The following is a 16,795-nucleotide window of genomic DNA, read 5'->3' as shown; positions in this document are numbered from 1 at the left end:
CACAAATGAGGGGGCAAGGAATCGTGTAATGCTGATGAGAACATAGAGCTGATGGCTCAGGAGACAAAGGCAACATATTGCTTACCTTTCTCACCGCCTCTTGGCCACCTCGGTGATGCTGACAGTCCTCTGCATGGTTAAGTTCACTAGGGTAAGCACTCAGCTAACAAAGCACCACCAACACATTCCTAGCTTTCCTGAGGTCCATTTCTTGACAGCTGTACATATGCTGTGTCCCTCCTCTGTGCTGGTATCGATGCTTGTGAGCAGGACTCCTCAACAAGCCAGTCAGGACTGCATACTTACTGCCAAAATCTTTGTCCTTCCCTGGGTTTAATTCTTGCTGCTCAAGCACACTGAGTTTAGAGGAGGGCCCACAGGTGCTGGTGAGAAGGGAAGCAGCAGAAGCACACAGCTGGGGAGAGGAGGGAAGATGGAAGGATGAAGGAGGCTTCTATTTTGGGATTAATTTAGGTGCTGTCTCATGACACAGCTGAGAAGAGGAAAGGAAATAAGATCTATGAAGAGAAAAGTACTCCTGCAGGGTAATTAAGACCTAGGAGTAAACATGCCAAATGGTGTTTGCCACATGACAACAAACAAATGTGAATCAGAACGTGAATCAGTGCTTGAGCAGAGGAAGGAATGTTTTTTCTGCTATTCAGGAAGCACTTCAATTGTTTGGAAAAGGTGTGAGTCATTAACTCCAGCATGTACAAGTGAGACATCCAAAGCTATAAATACCTGACATACTTCAAGGGCTCTTTGGAATGGAACAATGGAAATCTATATGTACTTTTTCAAAACTGTAGAAGCATGAAGCCACAAATCGCTTCACAAGCTTTGATTTGTTGTGTGTAGGCTCTTCTGAATTGCATTACCCAAGCAGGAAGAGCTATAACCTTGAAAGGTCCAGTTTTTTTGCTTCTGACATTTAGGATAGCTAAACAGCTATTTAGGGGATAGAAGTTGTGAGACACAAAGGCATGTTGGCAGTATGCTAATTCAACGCAACACTTTCCATCTCACAATCTGTAGCTTAGCACAGCCATCAAGGAAAATTACCTTTCTGATGGCAACCATGAATCCCACGTGCAGCAATGTGTCATGAATTAAAAAAATCCTCCTCCGCATTGATTTCATACCTGCTTGCTGGAGCTCAGCACCAAGGCACTAAGGAAGCTTCGCTGCAATCTCGCAACATCCATTTTTATGACAACTACAGGATTATTTGGGCTATAATATACTCAAGCTTTTCTTAATCTGTTTGTAACTCCTACTAGATTTTATTCCTTTTTAATACTGGTAAAACGTTGGTCCGACTTTAACATCAGTTGTTTTCATTCCCAGCTTAAAGCCACAGCCATACCACACAGTATCAGTGCATTATGGTTATCACAACCTGCAAAGGGCTTGGTTGCAGACCCACATGCAGCCAGTCTGGCTGCTTAGAGCCAAATACTATCATAAAGTATAGACCCAACTCCTTCAGATATTCAGCTTTAACATTTTCCTCTAAGAAAGTCATCTAGTTCAGATTCTATAGGACTCCTATGCAATCTTTCCAGAAAAAAATACATTCTCTCCACATAGTTTTTCAAATTAATTGGGGTGGTCAGCAGGGACAGGGAGGTGATTGTCCCTTTCTACTCTGCCCTTGTGAGGCCCCATCTGCAGTGCTGTGTCCAGGTCTGGAGCCCCCAGTACAAGAAAGGCAGAGAGCTGTAGGAGAGGGTCAGAGGAGCCACAAAGATGATCAGGGGACTGGAGCACCTCCCCTATGAAGACATGCTGAGGAGCTGGGCTTGTTCAGCCTGGAGGAAAGAAGGCTGTGGGGTGACCTCATTGCAGCCTTCAGTACCTAAAGGGAGCCTACAAACAGGAGGGGAATCAACTCTTTGAAAGGGGAGATAACAGCAGGACAAGGGGAAATGGTTTGAAATTGAGGGAGGGAAGATTTAGGTTGGATGTCAGGGAGAAGTTCTTTACTATGAGAGTGGGAGGTGCTGGAACAGCTGCCCAGAGAGGCTGTGGATGCCCCGTCCATCTCTGGAGGTGTTCAAGGCCAGGTTGGATGGGGCTCTGGGCAGCCTGGGCTGCTATGAAATGTGGGGTTTGGTGGCCCTGCATGTGGCAGGGGGTTGGAGATTTGTGATCCTTGAGGTCCCTTCCAGCCCAGGCCATTCTGCGATTCTGTAATTGCTGTGATGCCTTCTATCTTGTATTAGGACTGCAAAGAACTACATATGATGATGCCACAGGCATCTTGCAGAGAGGGATAAATAACATCTCACCAGACTGATGTTGCTTTTAAAACACTGTAGTCAGCACACACAACTTCATTAGCCAGGAAAGCAGTAGAATACAAGGAAATATCCCTTCCTTTGCTAACAAGTTGCATTAAATGCTGTCACTGCTGATGGCAGGCTGTGAGCTGCTGCACGCTGCCCTACAGTGTTCTCAGAAACTGAGCAGCTCTCTACATGCCTGATACAGAACCAAAGCTGCTTTAAAAGCCTAGCAACCTGAAAAAAAAATATTCAGACGTATTGCTTCAGAGCAAATAAATCAAGCCACACTACAAAGCTCATCACTGAAAGTTTCTGCATGCCTGAGCTGCTCAGACTGCTCTGTGATAACAGAACACACTACAACTACAGCTGGGTTATCCAGTGATATTTGTACACAGTCGCCAGGCTAAAGCTAACAATTTGTTCAAGTAAAAAATGCTTAGAGAGCATTTAACTGGCATGATCTCTGTCATTTATACATCTGATCCCACTCACCACCCCTGGAAGCAGAAGCAAACTGCTGCTGTGCTGAGATCTGATACAGTTGTCTTTGTGAAGCATCTGAAGGACAGTGAGGCTTAAATAACTGCTGCAAAGTCACACGCTGAACCTGTGGCACATCTCACACAGCAGCTCTCTACGTGGCAGCAATAAGAAGAGTGTTAAGTTTGCTTCACTTGCAAGCAATCCAGGGTAACAGCAGAGCTCCTCGCACTAGAATCACAAATCACTTAACACTGTGCAATTTAGAAAGAAGTGAGAGGACATGGGATTTCCTCAGCAGGGCCCCATCAGGCTGCTGGGCCAGTGAGCCATCTCCTGTCATCTCCCAGAGCGCACATCTTGAGCTAAAATGCATGAACTGCAGAAGTTAAATAGGCAACAAAACACATACACAAAGCAACTCAGCCATACGTCTATGAGAAACGCCCCTGAAGAAGCCTCATTCCAATGATGTCCCCTTAACTCCAGGAATGCTCAGAACAACTCCAGATACCTATCACAGTGCATCCCACCTGCCTCCCTCCGTGGGGCTGAATTCAGCAAGGCATCTGCCAACTTCTACAGACAGAAGAGAATCCGTTTACCAGCTCAGAAGCATGAATGAGACACGCATCCAACTCAAGTGACCGCATCTGGCAAATGCTGCAGGTTTCCCTGCCACCTCTTGTATTTTATTAAGTCAGCTTCACATTTTCTTACAATTAAGAAATGGCCTACCTTACTCCAACACGTCTCCACATCTCCAAGCACATTTTCCTGTTTTTCAAGTATTTTTGAAAGATCCCTTCAACCAGAACAAGTTTAATCCTTACACAGTGCATGCTTGTTAATCCAGTCTGTTGTTTCACAAGAAAATACTGAAGTTCAAGCCTTTGAAGCTCACCGGACAAATCATTCCAAACCAGTATTATGTTATAATCACAAATGTTAAAGAAATCACAGAATGGCCAGGGTTGGAAGGGACCTCAAGGATCATGCATCTCCAACCCCCCTGCCACATGCAGGGCCACCAACCTCCACAGGTGGATAAAAACAATAAATTAAAACTTACGTAGATCAAGAACATGTCTACTGAATCTCATAATGCATGAGCATTCCACTGGAGAGAAAATAAATTTGAAATTAATTCCACATTTATGTACTTGATTTTGCTACCAATGGTGCTTTAACTGGCTTCAGTATATTTGAGATACAGGTGCCACCACCTCCAGGGCCCACGTTCCAACATCCAACCATCTTCACAGCCAAGAATTTCCCCCTCACGTCTCATAAAAACTTCTTGTTTGCAGTGTGTTCTTCTCATCCTCTCACTCCTGAGACGTCACACTTCACCTTCTCCACAGCCCCTCAAAAGAACAGCTGTAACATCTCCCCCTGCCCCTTCCCAAGCCTCCCGAAGCATCTCATGGGCACCACGTGCCCTCAGACACTTTGCTAGGCGGCCTGTGCTGAGCTCTGGCAGCTCCCACCCTGCTGAGAACCTGCTGGATTGCAGGTGTGCCCACGATCCCACAGCCAAGTGCCAAACAGGAGGCCAGACATGCTGTTAAACTGTTGGCTCCCTACTGCTACCAGAGAACAGCCATAAATGCAGTCTCCTCGAGCGTAGCTGTACTGAAGATGGTTATTCAGAGCAATTTATAGCTCTGTGGTTGAAGAACTAGAAACACAAACTGTAGGGCCGGTTAGCCATGCCTTTCAAACCTAGCTTTGCACCCTAGAGGTGGCTGGGTATACACTGTGGGTACTACCACAAGACTCTATCCAATATTTTTCACTCAGAGGGTGGTGAGGCACTGGAACAGGTCGCCCAAGGAGGCTGTGGATGCCCCATCCCTGCAGGCATTCAAGGCCAGGCTGGATGTGGCTCTGGGCAGCCTGGGCTGCTGGTTGGTGACCTGCACACAGCAGGGGGTTGGAACTAGATGAGCATCGTGGTCCTTTTCAACCCAGGCCATTGTATGATACTGTGATCTAACTCAGCCCAGACCGTTGCAGTCTTCATATAAACAAATCCAGACAATCATTCCATAGGTTCTGATATACTTTATATATCCCAGTTATGCTCCCATTTGCGTGGCACTGCTCTTGGCAGCACTGACACTGCTGTCCGGGCTGGCAGCACGGAAGCAAAGTGCCTGGGACAGCCCAAAGCAAGAGGCAGCAATGTACCTGGCAGCTGGGTGTGTGCAGGACGGGCACGGTGCTGAGCGGTGGTGGCACAGCCGGCTGCTCTTTGCTCAGTGCTGCAGCTCCTGCCTTCAAGAAGCGCGTTCATAGATTTTCCCAGTGCACCCACGATGCGTGTTGTCTCACATCGCAGTCACCTGAAGAACGGGAAGCACACAGCATTCAGGAGCTGGCGGAACACACTGTGCAAGAAGTGAAAACGTGCTCATGTCAAGTTGAGCATTTAACTGAGCTGCTGTGTTCAGGCTGGACATCAGGAAAGACTTCTGTGAAACAGCGGTGATGCACTGGCATGGGCTGCACAGAGCACTGGTGGGGTCACCACCCCAGGAGGTGCTCAGGAACCACAGGGACGTGGCACAGAGGGACATGGTCAGTGCACACACAGTGCTGGTGGGTTGGACGAGATGATCTTGAAGGTTTTACCAACCTCAATGGCTCCATAAGCCTTGACAAATCTTATTTTCAGGTTGTAAATGGCCTCATTTTCAGTAATAGAAGCAGTAACAACAGACACTACGGTCAGCAAGAGTCACCACAGACAAGACAGACTGTTGGGAACACATCAGTGCCTCAGGCTCATAGCTTTGCCCCGTTCCATTTTTCTTTCATCTTGGTAAATTATTCATCTTATTAGTTCAAGTTTTATCTTTTGATCAAGCTTTTGTAATAGAGAATTTGGAAACAAGTTTCTTAGAGGGACAAGAGCTGTCAGATGGTAACCCGTATCAGATCAAACCCAACAAAGTGGTTTTTAGGACAAGTCGGAGCCAAAGCTGGAACTTCAGAGTGTACGTGCAAAGTATTATTCTCTAAAAACCACAGTGTTGACATTACAAGGGAAGAAAACTGAGGAGAGATCGTATCTTCAGAGCCCTCGATCAAATTACTTTGTAATTCACCCACTAACCCATCCTCTGCTTCCCCGAAGAGACAGCAGTCTGGGACAGCAGCAGCTTGTGGATTTCAGAGCACTAAGGGAGAAACGGGAAGTAAAGACAGCACTGCAACCACATCCCCAGGGGACACAGAAACATTCCGAGGTATTTTAAATAACGCAGTAACTTCACAGATTTTTTTCAGATATAAAATAGGGGTCAATGTGGAATTATCTGCAATCTGTACCAAACACGTAGAGCACAGAGCTATGCAGTGTTGGCAGTACCCCGTGCTTTCCCTCAGCAAACTTTTCTCAAAGTAATTGTCAGATATTAGATTCCAGTATTTCCGAGATGGTATCTGGTAGTTCTTAATTTACCCCAGCTTCTCGTCTTTGAAGCAATCCAGTTTCTGTCCCGGTGCCTAATTTCCATTTTACACATCCTATAATTGCATTTGTCCTTCTGTCCTTGCAAGCCGACTTTTGAAAGATTCCCATCATTAACACATCTACAAAGAACAAACCAAATCGCTCCCTTTCCAGGTCCTTCAGCTGAGAGAAAATTATTAAGATAATCATTTTCCTTACATGCTTTGGAAAGTTGGAAGTTGCCTTTGCTGGCTCTTGTAGGAGAAGCCAAGGGCTTGGGCACGTGTGCTGGGAGGGAGGGATGCTCAGCAGAGGCTTCAGACCCTCCACCTGCAAGTCCTCGCTTGTGTGACTTGCTGTTCTCTTCACCAGCTGTTTGTTCTTGGCCGTATTTTAATTGCTAGCATCTCCCTTTACGTATTTGGGAACTATTCCCAAAGAAATCCTGCTGAGCTGAGCCGTGCCTATTTCATCATGCAGACTCTCCTGTCCACAGAGGTATAAATAGTGCCCACAGCTGTGCACTGTCCTCGGCCATTCGCCGCCTCGCCAGTCTCACAGCCACCACCACCAAGATGCAGGCTGTGCTGACAGCACACACACTAAGTGAAACTGAAAAGAGAGCCGTGCATTGCGTCTTATCTCCATTTTTACAATTAGCAACTTTCCCAACCCCTCCGTCTCTCTGTTTCCAAGGTTACAAGTGAGGCACGACAAAGGCAGGAAGAAAACACAGGCATTTTTTGGCTCCCAACTTTGCTCCTTTTGCTGTTCAGCCATCTTCCCTTCCTACACTGCCGGCTTCATTCTCACAGCAATTCACTTCAACAGCTCCGTGCAGCCTGTTGTTTTTTTTGCCGATTCCTATCAGTTTTGCCAACCTGGGTTTGTTCAATCCTTGCTACTGGGAAATCAGGAGGGAAAACATACCGTGACCGGTTCTAGCTGAGGAAAGGACACACACCTATAAAAGAAAGTTAACTAGTCCTAAATGTATGGTGAGAGGAGACAGGAAACCACATGAAAACCCATGGTTTTGGGCTCCTTTCTGAAAAAAAATCACTGCAAAACGCCTCCCCACCCCGTGACCCTCTTTGTTCCCCACAGAAGGAGCCAGGCAGAGCCCAGTGCTGTCTCCCCTCTGCAGAGCAGCGCTGACGTCTCCCTGCCAGCCTTGGCAGCCAGAGCCGTATTGGAAATAGAACTGAATCCCAAAATGTGATTTGGCAGCAGCTGCTGAGGCGCTCAGTAAGTCTGCTTCTCCTCTTTTCCACTTCCTTTGGCCCATTCTAATCTCGGGCAGAAAAGCTCTCAGACCTCTTGCAGCAGACAAAGAGCCCCAAGCGTGCCAGCTTGCACTCACCATGGCAGATGAGGGCACAAACCCAGCACCGCTGGCAGCTGCTCTTACCCTCACGTGCTGCAGGGCCTGAAGGCAGCACCCTGCGTGCCTCCCAGCCCTGGGGGATGCTCCAAGGAGACCTCACTGCGGCCTTCCAGCACTCGGGGGGTTACGAGCAGGAGGGGGACTGACTTTTTATGTGGTCTAATAGTAATAGGACAAGGGGGAACAGCTTCTAACTAAACGAGGGGAGACTGAGGTAAGATGTGAGGAGGAAATCATTTACCCAGAAGGCAATGAGGTGCTGGCACTGCTGCCCAGAGCTGCGGGTGTCCCATCCCCGGAGGTGACAAGGGCATGGATGGGCAGCCTGAGCTGCTGGGGGGCACCCAGCCTGCAGCAGGGGGTGGAACTCAGTGAGCTTTAAGGTCTGTTCCGACCCAATCCTCTCCATGATTCCATATTTTACAGATATTTACAGAGAGAACACAGCGCTGTGCAGAAGGAAGCTCAAGCTTTTAACAAGTGCTTCCGCATCAGGTGAGATGAGTGGACACATGGGATCTCTGCATCTCTGACAGCCCCAACTTCTCGCTAGGAAGCACCGTGCACAAACTAAACCACCCGAAACACTCACCACGTGAAAGCGGGGATGGAAATATTCCCCTTGTTCAGAAAGCAGAGGGACTTTCCAAGCACTTGTAGCGCACACCTCCTCCCTCCTCCCCTCTGCATTAAGCTCCAGAGTTTCTATAGAGCAGCCTTGGCCGTCAGCACCAGGAGGCCCATCTCACAGACCCACAGTGCCCATAAGCCACTCAGCCCAAACCAGGAAAGCGGCTGGCGGCTCCTGCTCAGGGAAAAGCCCTATGATCAGGGAGCCGAGGCCTGTCAGCTTTTCCTGAAAGACCTTTAAAGCCCTCAGTGAGTCACATTGGCCCACGCAGCAATCCGGCACGTTGCTCCCATCTGCCCTCCTCAAAGTGTTCGGTGCTCAGTACAATACCACTGTACAAACAGCTATGGACAGGCCAAAAGTCTGTGAGCGAATCGCAGCACTACTTCTCTGCATGCTTTTCAACCCAACGAGACCTAAATCAGGCTGCTACGAGACAGCCAGGACTGCAAAATCCGCTTCCCTGCTGCAGGATAAGCTGACAGCTTGTGGGGCCTGGATGGGAACTGCTGCACTGAAGTTACAAAAGCATCCACTGATAGCACCGAGCTCTTCTAACGCAGATCACTGCTGCTGACAACACTTTGCCTTTTTTGCTGTTATTCGCATCTCATTCAGCTCCACAAGCGAGAATGCGTGCATTGTCCAAGCATTTGTCACAGTCAGCATTCTGTTTGGTATGAGAACATCATGCCCTACTTTATACGTTCAGTACGTTTTACAGAAGGCTTCAGAAAGCCTATGTTTTCAGAAGGACTGTTTTCTGTCACTTGTTCTCATCTTCTCTGTAGCCGTGAACACCAGAAGACCTGAGAGCATCTCTGCAGTCTGCCTCAACCCCTATCAAAACAATGAAAACGTGATCTTGAGGCCTGTGATGAAACTTTGCACGGTGAGGCTTCCTTACCCAAAAACTATGACTTGGAAACAAGGCAAAGAAAAAAGCCACATTTACTCTAGGCATTCTCCTCCTACCTTAAAATGGAAACTCCTGATCAAATCTGAAAAATAAGCACCAAAATAAGCATTGCCTCTGCTTCCAGGACTTCCCTGTCGCTGAACAATACAGAATTTAATGCCAAACATGACTCCCAACTCACATGCTAGCTTTAAGCATTCAGACATGAGCAAAGTAAATACTAATCAGCAGGTCTGGCTGCAAGCTTCTGCAGCTCTTCCAGCCAAGGCAGAAATATGTAACCAGCAAAACCCATTGCTGCTCAGAGCAGAGCCCACCACGTGACAAGCATGTGTTTTAACAGCAAGTAAAACAAAAAAGATGATGATACCAAAACCACAAAGGCCAAACCTAGCAGGCCAGGATATGTCTCTAGAAATACTTTACATAAGAGCATAAAGCTTCACTATTGGAACTAAAGACTCAAACCTCTCACAACAGAAGTAGTAGCAGCCCAGCTGCTGGGATCAAAATACATTTCCCACTCTGTATTATGGCAACTAAAACAACACTGCAGTCTGCTGCCGGGCAGCAAAGTGAACAAGACCATGGCAGTGTTTTGGGTCTAATTTTAAACTGAATACCTGACTCCAGGCCAGCTTTTCATTCTCTTCTTTGTTAATTCAGCGACTGATGGAGTAGTTGTTTGATTGGAGATGTCTTCAGCTGATTTCTAAAGCCATTTCCTCCAGTTGTCCATCTGCTTGCAGACAGCTGGGATGCTCATGGGGTGGCTCCTAAACCAGGAGAACATCTTTGAGCAGACCCACCTCAGGGTTTCTCTTCTCCTTTCATAGAATGGCTTGGGTTGGAAAAGACCCCTGCTGCAGTCAGGGCTGCCAACCTCCACATTTAATACCAGCCCAGGGCTCCATCCAACCTGGCCTTGAACACCTCCAGGGATGGACGGGGCATCACAGCCTCTCTGGGCAGCTGTTCCAGCATCTCCCGCTCTCATAGTAAAGAACTTCTCCATGACATCCAACCTAAAATCTTCTCTCCTTCAATTCAAAACCATCTCCCCTTCCAAATCCGGAGACTCCTTCACCCCACACTCGCTCCGTCCACCAGCCTCTCCTCCTTTGAAGAGGAGGAAGAAATAAAGCAGAGAGTAATTTGAAGAGAAGCTCCAAAAACTAACAGCCTCCACCATCGGTGCCAATATTTTTTCAGGAAGTCGTAACTTTACACAGAGAAAATTCCAAAGATTTAGAAACCTGGAAATACTACAGAAGGCAGTTTGCTACTCAGACTCCATCCAAGCTGCGGGGACTGCAGGCCTGCAGAGCTGGAGACGGGAGAACTGTGGGGTCTGACAGGGCTACAGGCAACAAATACTTCACTAAAACCCAAATAAAAGCTGAGGTCACGCTCCGAACTTTAAAAACAAAGATTAGGTAATAAAGAGCACAAAGCTCAAGAAAGCTGCTCATCTGAAAAATATGCAAAACAACTACATAAAAGTGATTAATTCCAACATTTTAAAGAGGCAGAAGAGAAAAAAGCTGCCTCTGTTGCTGCTGAGTACGGCTTTCCCAGGAGGAGCCATCCACGGCCTGCAGCTGCGGTCAGTCAGAGCGCTCCCATTGGGGCTGCACCAAGCAGCAGGGCTGGGCAACACCAAAGCCTCACCTCTGCCTCCCATACAGACATATCTCAATCAATTTCTTACAACAAAAGCTGGGCTGTAAAATTGAGTGATACCTGAAATATCAATCGTATCCCTTTGGCTCCCCTCTTCTGGAATGGCATCCAAAGGCACCAAAGGTAACGTGCGCTCCTCATCAGCCTGCGAGAGGCACCTTGTGAAAGAGGACTGCCTCTTCTCCTTGTGCTTCTTTAAGCCCTCAGAATACAAATGGAAGTTTGGCTCATCCCACAAACCCACGAGCACAGTTTCCTTTCTGTGGTGTGACGGCTCTCCCTTCTTAACTTGCTCAGAAAATACTGCCAAGAACAAACCAGCACCTCCAAGAACTGTCAGAGTTCTGAGATAAAAGCTTGGCAGGCTGATGAGTGCACACACATCTCTCAGCCCTGCACTGGTTGGCCCCAGCAGGATATGGGAGCTGCTGGGGCTTGTGATGGCATGCACAAAGGGCTGCTGCCTCACTGTGCATCATCCAACTAACAGAAATGTCACAGGAACATCTTCCATCTTCTTGGCAGAACACTGACATTGCTGGGAGAGCTCATGGAAAAAGACAGACAGAAAAGAAACCTTGAAGCACTGAGCAAAATCATCCAAGCTGCAGGTGTCAGGTACCTAAGTTACAGATACATTTGCAGGAGAACCAAATAAGCGTTACAGTAAATTACAGCTATTGCCTCACATGCACCACAAGGTAAAAAAATGAGCTGTTAGATGACAGCAGAACTGCTCCCATTTCATTGAGATGCAAGTTGGAATGGATAAACACCTCCCTCATGAAACCCAATGGAGACAAACCCAAGAAGTTGCATTACTATGCAGAGAGAACTACTTCAGTACCAGGCTGTGCTGATGAATGCTCCTCTCTAATATATACACCAAAAACATGGGAAAAGAACAGCTCTCGAGGCCAGCACCACCTACAAACATGCAGCACACAACCCATATAACACAACATGAAGGACTACTGGCTGACACAATAAGCACTGCCCAGGAAGCAGCACCCGCCACTGAAGAGAACACTGCATTACATGGATTCACACTTCATTCTCCATTCTACACGCTGCATTTTGTTAGGGTGCTGATAATGTCCACACAAAGGCCTCCAAGTCAGCTTTGCATGGAGGTGATACAGGCTGGGATGACAGACAGACGTAACACACAGAGGATTGCTAGTCATCTCTAGAAAACAACAGCAACTTAAGTAATATCTGAAAGCTTAAGAAATCTCAAGTCCCTTCCACAGAGAGCCCTGGCAGTTGCTCTGGAACCTTTTAGAAAGCAGTAACACAGCCCTTTTCCATCATCTCATCCACAGGGGCTGAGCAGAGCCCTCCCCGATAACCCACACAGGTTATCTTTCCCAACATGTTTCTGTACAACGCAGTTTCTCAGGCGGAGTGTAGCTTCAGAAGGAATGTCACTGCTATCTCCATTGCTCAGGAACAGCGCTGTTGATTTACATTGATAAACAAAGATAACACACAGCCATGAGCAATGAAGTCCGTCTGCAAAGGACAAGAAAAGCCTGCAGTGTTAATGCTGTTCTGTGCTACAAAGAGAAACAGCAAGCCTATCAAGCACTAAGGGTGAGCAGCAGACTTTTTTTTGTTTGTTTGCTTTTTAAATGCAGCACTTCTTGCTATTTATACGATGCAACTTACAATGACTTGCAATACTGAGTGTAAGAGCATTACTTACTGAACGCCGATACCAATCAGAGAGGAACCTGCAGCTGCTCTCTGAAAACAACTGCACAGGCAGGCGAAGCAATCCAACACCTCTCCCATTCCAGCAGGCAGAGCCATGGTGCTAACAGCCCAGATGCAGGAGAACACACTGCGACTGAGGCTCCAGCACTGCTGTGGGATCTCACACAGCCCCACTGCCTCACCTTGTACCTGCTGAGCTGCTGCTGGAGGCTTCTCATGGCAACTGTTACTAACAGTGTACAGCTCCTGCTGCAAGCGGGTGCCTCCTATCCCCAGCATTCCTGATGCACAGCACTGCAGGAGGCTGCTTGGGAAGAGCTTTGCTCCCACTCATGGAAGTGCTGCAGCAGAGCAGCACTATGGGGTGGCTCAGAGGGCAGGGTGAGCAGCCCCACAGTGGATACAGCTGCAGGTCTGCCTGCCTTGGTGGTAGAAAAAACTCCGAATGGGTGAACCCGTGGGCATAAGAGCACTTCAGGTCATGGCAAGCCTTGTCCTAACACGCCTCTGCTTTCCAAGCTGCCCAAGCAACCTTCCCAAGCCAGAGGTGGTGACCTTGAAACACCCTTTTGCTCATTCCAAGAAGGCCTGCCCTACCACCAGTACAATTATTGCAATCAAAAGACGTGTCACCGAGAGCACCTTCAACAGCCCAGCAAGTCTGAGGCTTTCTTGCAAACAACCTGATACTGCACCCCTTGAAACCAATAACAACAACAATCACAAACAGCCACAATATAAAAACACAGTGTTACAGAAGAGAAGCTCTAAGACGGTCAAACTTGATGCCTTGGACATGCACTCAGCGCTCAGCACAGCGAGCTGCCCCTGCTGACCTCCCAGGCCAGCACGCGGCTCCAGCCAGCTGCACGGACAGTGCCTGTGTCCCCTGCATGCTGTGCATCTTTGCTCCCCATCAGCTCTCTCCCTGCCTCTGAAAACAGAACATCTACAGTTTACAGTACAAAAGTCATGGAAATAAACTACCTCCTCCAAGCATCATTCCAAACAGCACGACTCACGCTCCTTAACCGTATAGTTACAGACCGACTGACACCGGAGAGCATTGTGCAATCTGTTTTTAAGTAAAAATACCCAGTTCAGCGTAGGGAAGCACAGAGCAAACGGAAAACCAATTACACATGAATTATTCCTCTGCAGAAAAACTTCTGCGCTAGTATTTATTCTGAGATTCGTGTTAAACTTTCAAGTATCTTAAAGGAAGAGCCTTCACAGAGAGGAGCGGTGATTTGCTGGGCATCCCCACCAGCCCAAAGGTTTTTCTGCAGCCAACAGGAGGAAGAGAGAAAGGACAAATCTGCCCAGGGGAAAAAAAACAGCCAGAAAACCAACAACCACACCAGGACGCTTCCAGCTCCAGAGCTGTAAGATGCTCAAGTGTTTCCATTATTTCAGAAGGGCCTGTTTTGGAATTTACTGGCTGGTAATGAGGAGGATTATATATTTCCCCTTTTTTAAGCTGCTCTTCTTGCTGTGTTGAAAACCACAGCCATGAAAACCACCAGAAAGAGCACTGATGGACCAAGAAGCAAAGTGACAACTCTGCTTGACAGCCTGTTTGGCAGCTGAGGAGACAGCAAGAGCATCAGTGATGCATGCAGAAACTTCTCTCAGGAGCCAACAGCTCTGAAGTCAACACAGAAGGATGTCCGAATTTGATCACACTAACAGCAAAACAGTGCCTTCTAAATGAATACGAAGGCTTTTTTTGACAGGAAGAGCCTTGGAGCTGGATGACTGCACCTCAATCTGCACACACAGCATTCCATGCCATGTCCCACCTGGCTCCTGGGATGGGCTCGGTACGGCGGCCAGATAAATACAGGCATCCACTCAGGAAAGGACTCGCTAAGGCTCAGAACCACACCTGTTAAAAGGATTTATGGAAACATTTAAAGTGCAACCACGAATCTCTCACTGAGGTGCGCTCCTATACAGCCTCTGTCAAGCACTGCAGCAACCCAGATCTTCCCCAGCGTTGAGGAGTTGGCCTTTATCTGCCGAATGCTGTGCTTGTCACTGCATTTCCTATAATAGCAGCAGCTTTATAAAGGAAGGATGTCACCCTTTAGCACCATGCTGACCTGCTGCCTCACACAAGGTGCTACCAAAACAAGCACTGCAGAAGCCCACAGTGTGAGGCCTGGCATCACTTTTATCTGTCTGTTTGCTGTGATTCCAAGAGCCTCACTACGTGCACCTCCTGAAATCAACAGTGAGGGCAGCAGGATGGCTTTTTTTACACTGCTACTGCTACTGGAACTGCTGCAAAAGCACTGCTGTTAAGGCCCACACATGATGGGCACAGTGCATTTCTACATATCTGTGTGCCTGGCACCACAATCTGCCATCCCAGTACCACTGCTCACAGAATGGTTTGGGTTGGAAGGGACCTTGAAGATCACCCAGTTCCACCCCCTGCTCTAGGCAGAGCCCAGGTTGCTCACAGCCCCATCCAGCCTGGCCTTAAGTGCTTCCAGGGAGCAGCATCCACAGCCTCACTGGGCAACCTGTTCCAGTGTCTCACTGCCCTCACAGCAAAGAATTTCTTCCTAATATCTACTCTAAATCTACCCTCTTCCAGTTTAAACACCCACAGCGCAGTCGCCTGTATCCACACCTCTCAGCCATCGGGCAATCTCAAATCCGCTCAGTCCACTTGCAGAGATACAGGGAAGGAGATTGCTTCAGTGACTCAGCCACTAATCTTCGGCAAAAGGAAGACTGACATTTTTCTCACATGGTCCATAATCTCTGCTTATGACATGCAGAAACCAAAAGGAAACACGCAGGCTACCACGCTAAACCACAATTTATTGGAACAGCAGCTTGAGGTGTCGGACAACTGATTGGCACTGCTAGCACGTAAAACCAAGCACTTCGTCCTTGTCACCGACCCTTCACAAACAGCAGAGCTCTCGCCTCCTTCTCCACTGTAACAGCCAACGAGCAAAGCCTGGTTCCGCTTCACAGCCTGTATTTTTCCACTCTAAACTTCAAATGATGGTAACAGCAACCCCACATTGTTGTGTTGCTACCGTATGAAATAGCAGAATGTAGATCCCAGTGCTGTGCCAACCCGTGGGGACACGCATCTCTCCTTCCCACGTTACCTGATGTGGCTGGGAGTCAATGTGGCCGCACTCACAGTTCATGGCTGCTGCTGTCAGCCATGGGATGCCACATGTGGCTTGCAGTCAACTCAACATTATTTCTTTGAACTTCATTTCAACTAATAAACCAGCTCTTGGTTTACTGATTACCAATGTTGTATCGTAAGGAGGTTAAAAACACCCAGATCTATCCGGGTATTCCATCTACACCGACAGCAGCACGGTACCAGTCTTGTTTCCAGTTTCCCTGGTCAAGCATTCTTTTTGCCATCTCCTTCCACACCGCACATCTTCATGATGTCCATGGCAGCACAGCAGCTCACACCTCTATACCGCACATGGGGCTGCGACCTGGCTGCAGTGCCGGGATGCAGGGATGGAAAGGCAGGTGGCAACAGCCAGAGGGAACCTCTGGGCCATCCCTGCAGCCCTGGGCTGCCGATCCCAGGCCTGGGGAGAGGCAGGTCTGACAGGCACACGCTGTAAAAGGGAAACGACTGCTGGGGCGAAGCCACCCCAAAGCCGGGTTCGTGTCAGACGTCAGTAGGAGCAAGAAAGCAACGACCACGAGGAGGAAAACCGTCGTTTTGTTCTGACTGTAGGGAAAAGGGACACTCAACAGGAAAAAGGAAAAGGAAAGGAGAAAGCCGGGAGCGTTAACCCAGGAACGAGGCAGGGGAGGCACGCTCCAACTCGTTCGTCCGCCAGACAGGACCGCCCCGGGACGGCCGCAGAGCAGCGCCCGCCGGTGCGTGGTCCCGGCGCAGAGGAGCGCAGCCGGGCGCCGTCCGCACACAGCCCACCGCAGCCGAACAAAGGCGCCGCCCGGACGCAACTTCGCTCCGAGCGCGGGGCGCACGGCCGGCCGCCGCCTCCCGGCCCGCGCCGCTCTCCGCCCGCGGACGGAGCGCCTCTGCCGGCGCCGCTCGCCCGCACCTCCCGCCTCCCCCCGCGCGGCCGCGCTCGGGGCCCCGCCGAGGAAACCCGACCCCGCGGCGCCCGAGGGTCGGCCCCCGCGCCTCACCTGGGGGGTGCGGCCGGGCGGCGCCGGCAGAGGCGCTCCGTCCGCGGGCGGAGAGCGGCGCGGG

The 16,795-nt window shown here is 48.9% G+C and overlaps 1 protein-coding gene across 7 annotated transcripts in view; it reads right to left on the bottom strand.

The window, feature by feature from the left end:
* Window positions 1-16,425, bottom strand: part of PEAK1 (pseudopodium enriched atypical kinase 1) — a 95,727-nt gene extending 79,302 nt beyond the window's left edge. For 3 of the 7 annotated variants that reach the window (XM_042876272.1, XM_042876268.1, XM_042876277.1), the window contains exons 1-3: window positions 15,215-16,425; window positions 14,376-14,461; window positions 4,968-5,122 (exon numbers count right to left, since the gene is read on the bottom strand). The gene's annotated coding sequence lies outside the window, so the exon portion shown is untranslated. Of the gene's footprint in view, window positions 1-4,967; window positions 5,123-9,794; window positions 9,936-10,914; window positions 10,936-14,375; window positions 14,473-15,214 lie in introns of those variants that run through there. The other 4 variants (XM_042876275.1, XM_042876269.1, XM_042876271.1 and 1 more) reach the window with 4 other exon arrangements.
* Between the last annotated feature and the right edge of the window lie 370 nt (window positions 16,426-16,795).

This window comes from Lagopus leucura, unplaced genomic scaffold, assembly GCF_019238085.1.
Source record: "Lagopus leucura isolate 7727_CA_CO unplaced genomic scaffold, USGS_WTPT01 Super-Scaffold_100015, whole genome shotgun sequence".
Taxonomy (NCBI): Eukaryota; Metazoa; Chordata; class Aves; order Galliformes; family Phasianidae; genus Lagopus; species Lagopus leucura.
Note: the sequence above shows the minus strand (reverse complement) of the source record. Positions and strands in the feature narration are given on the sequence as shown.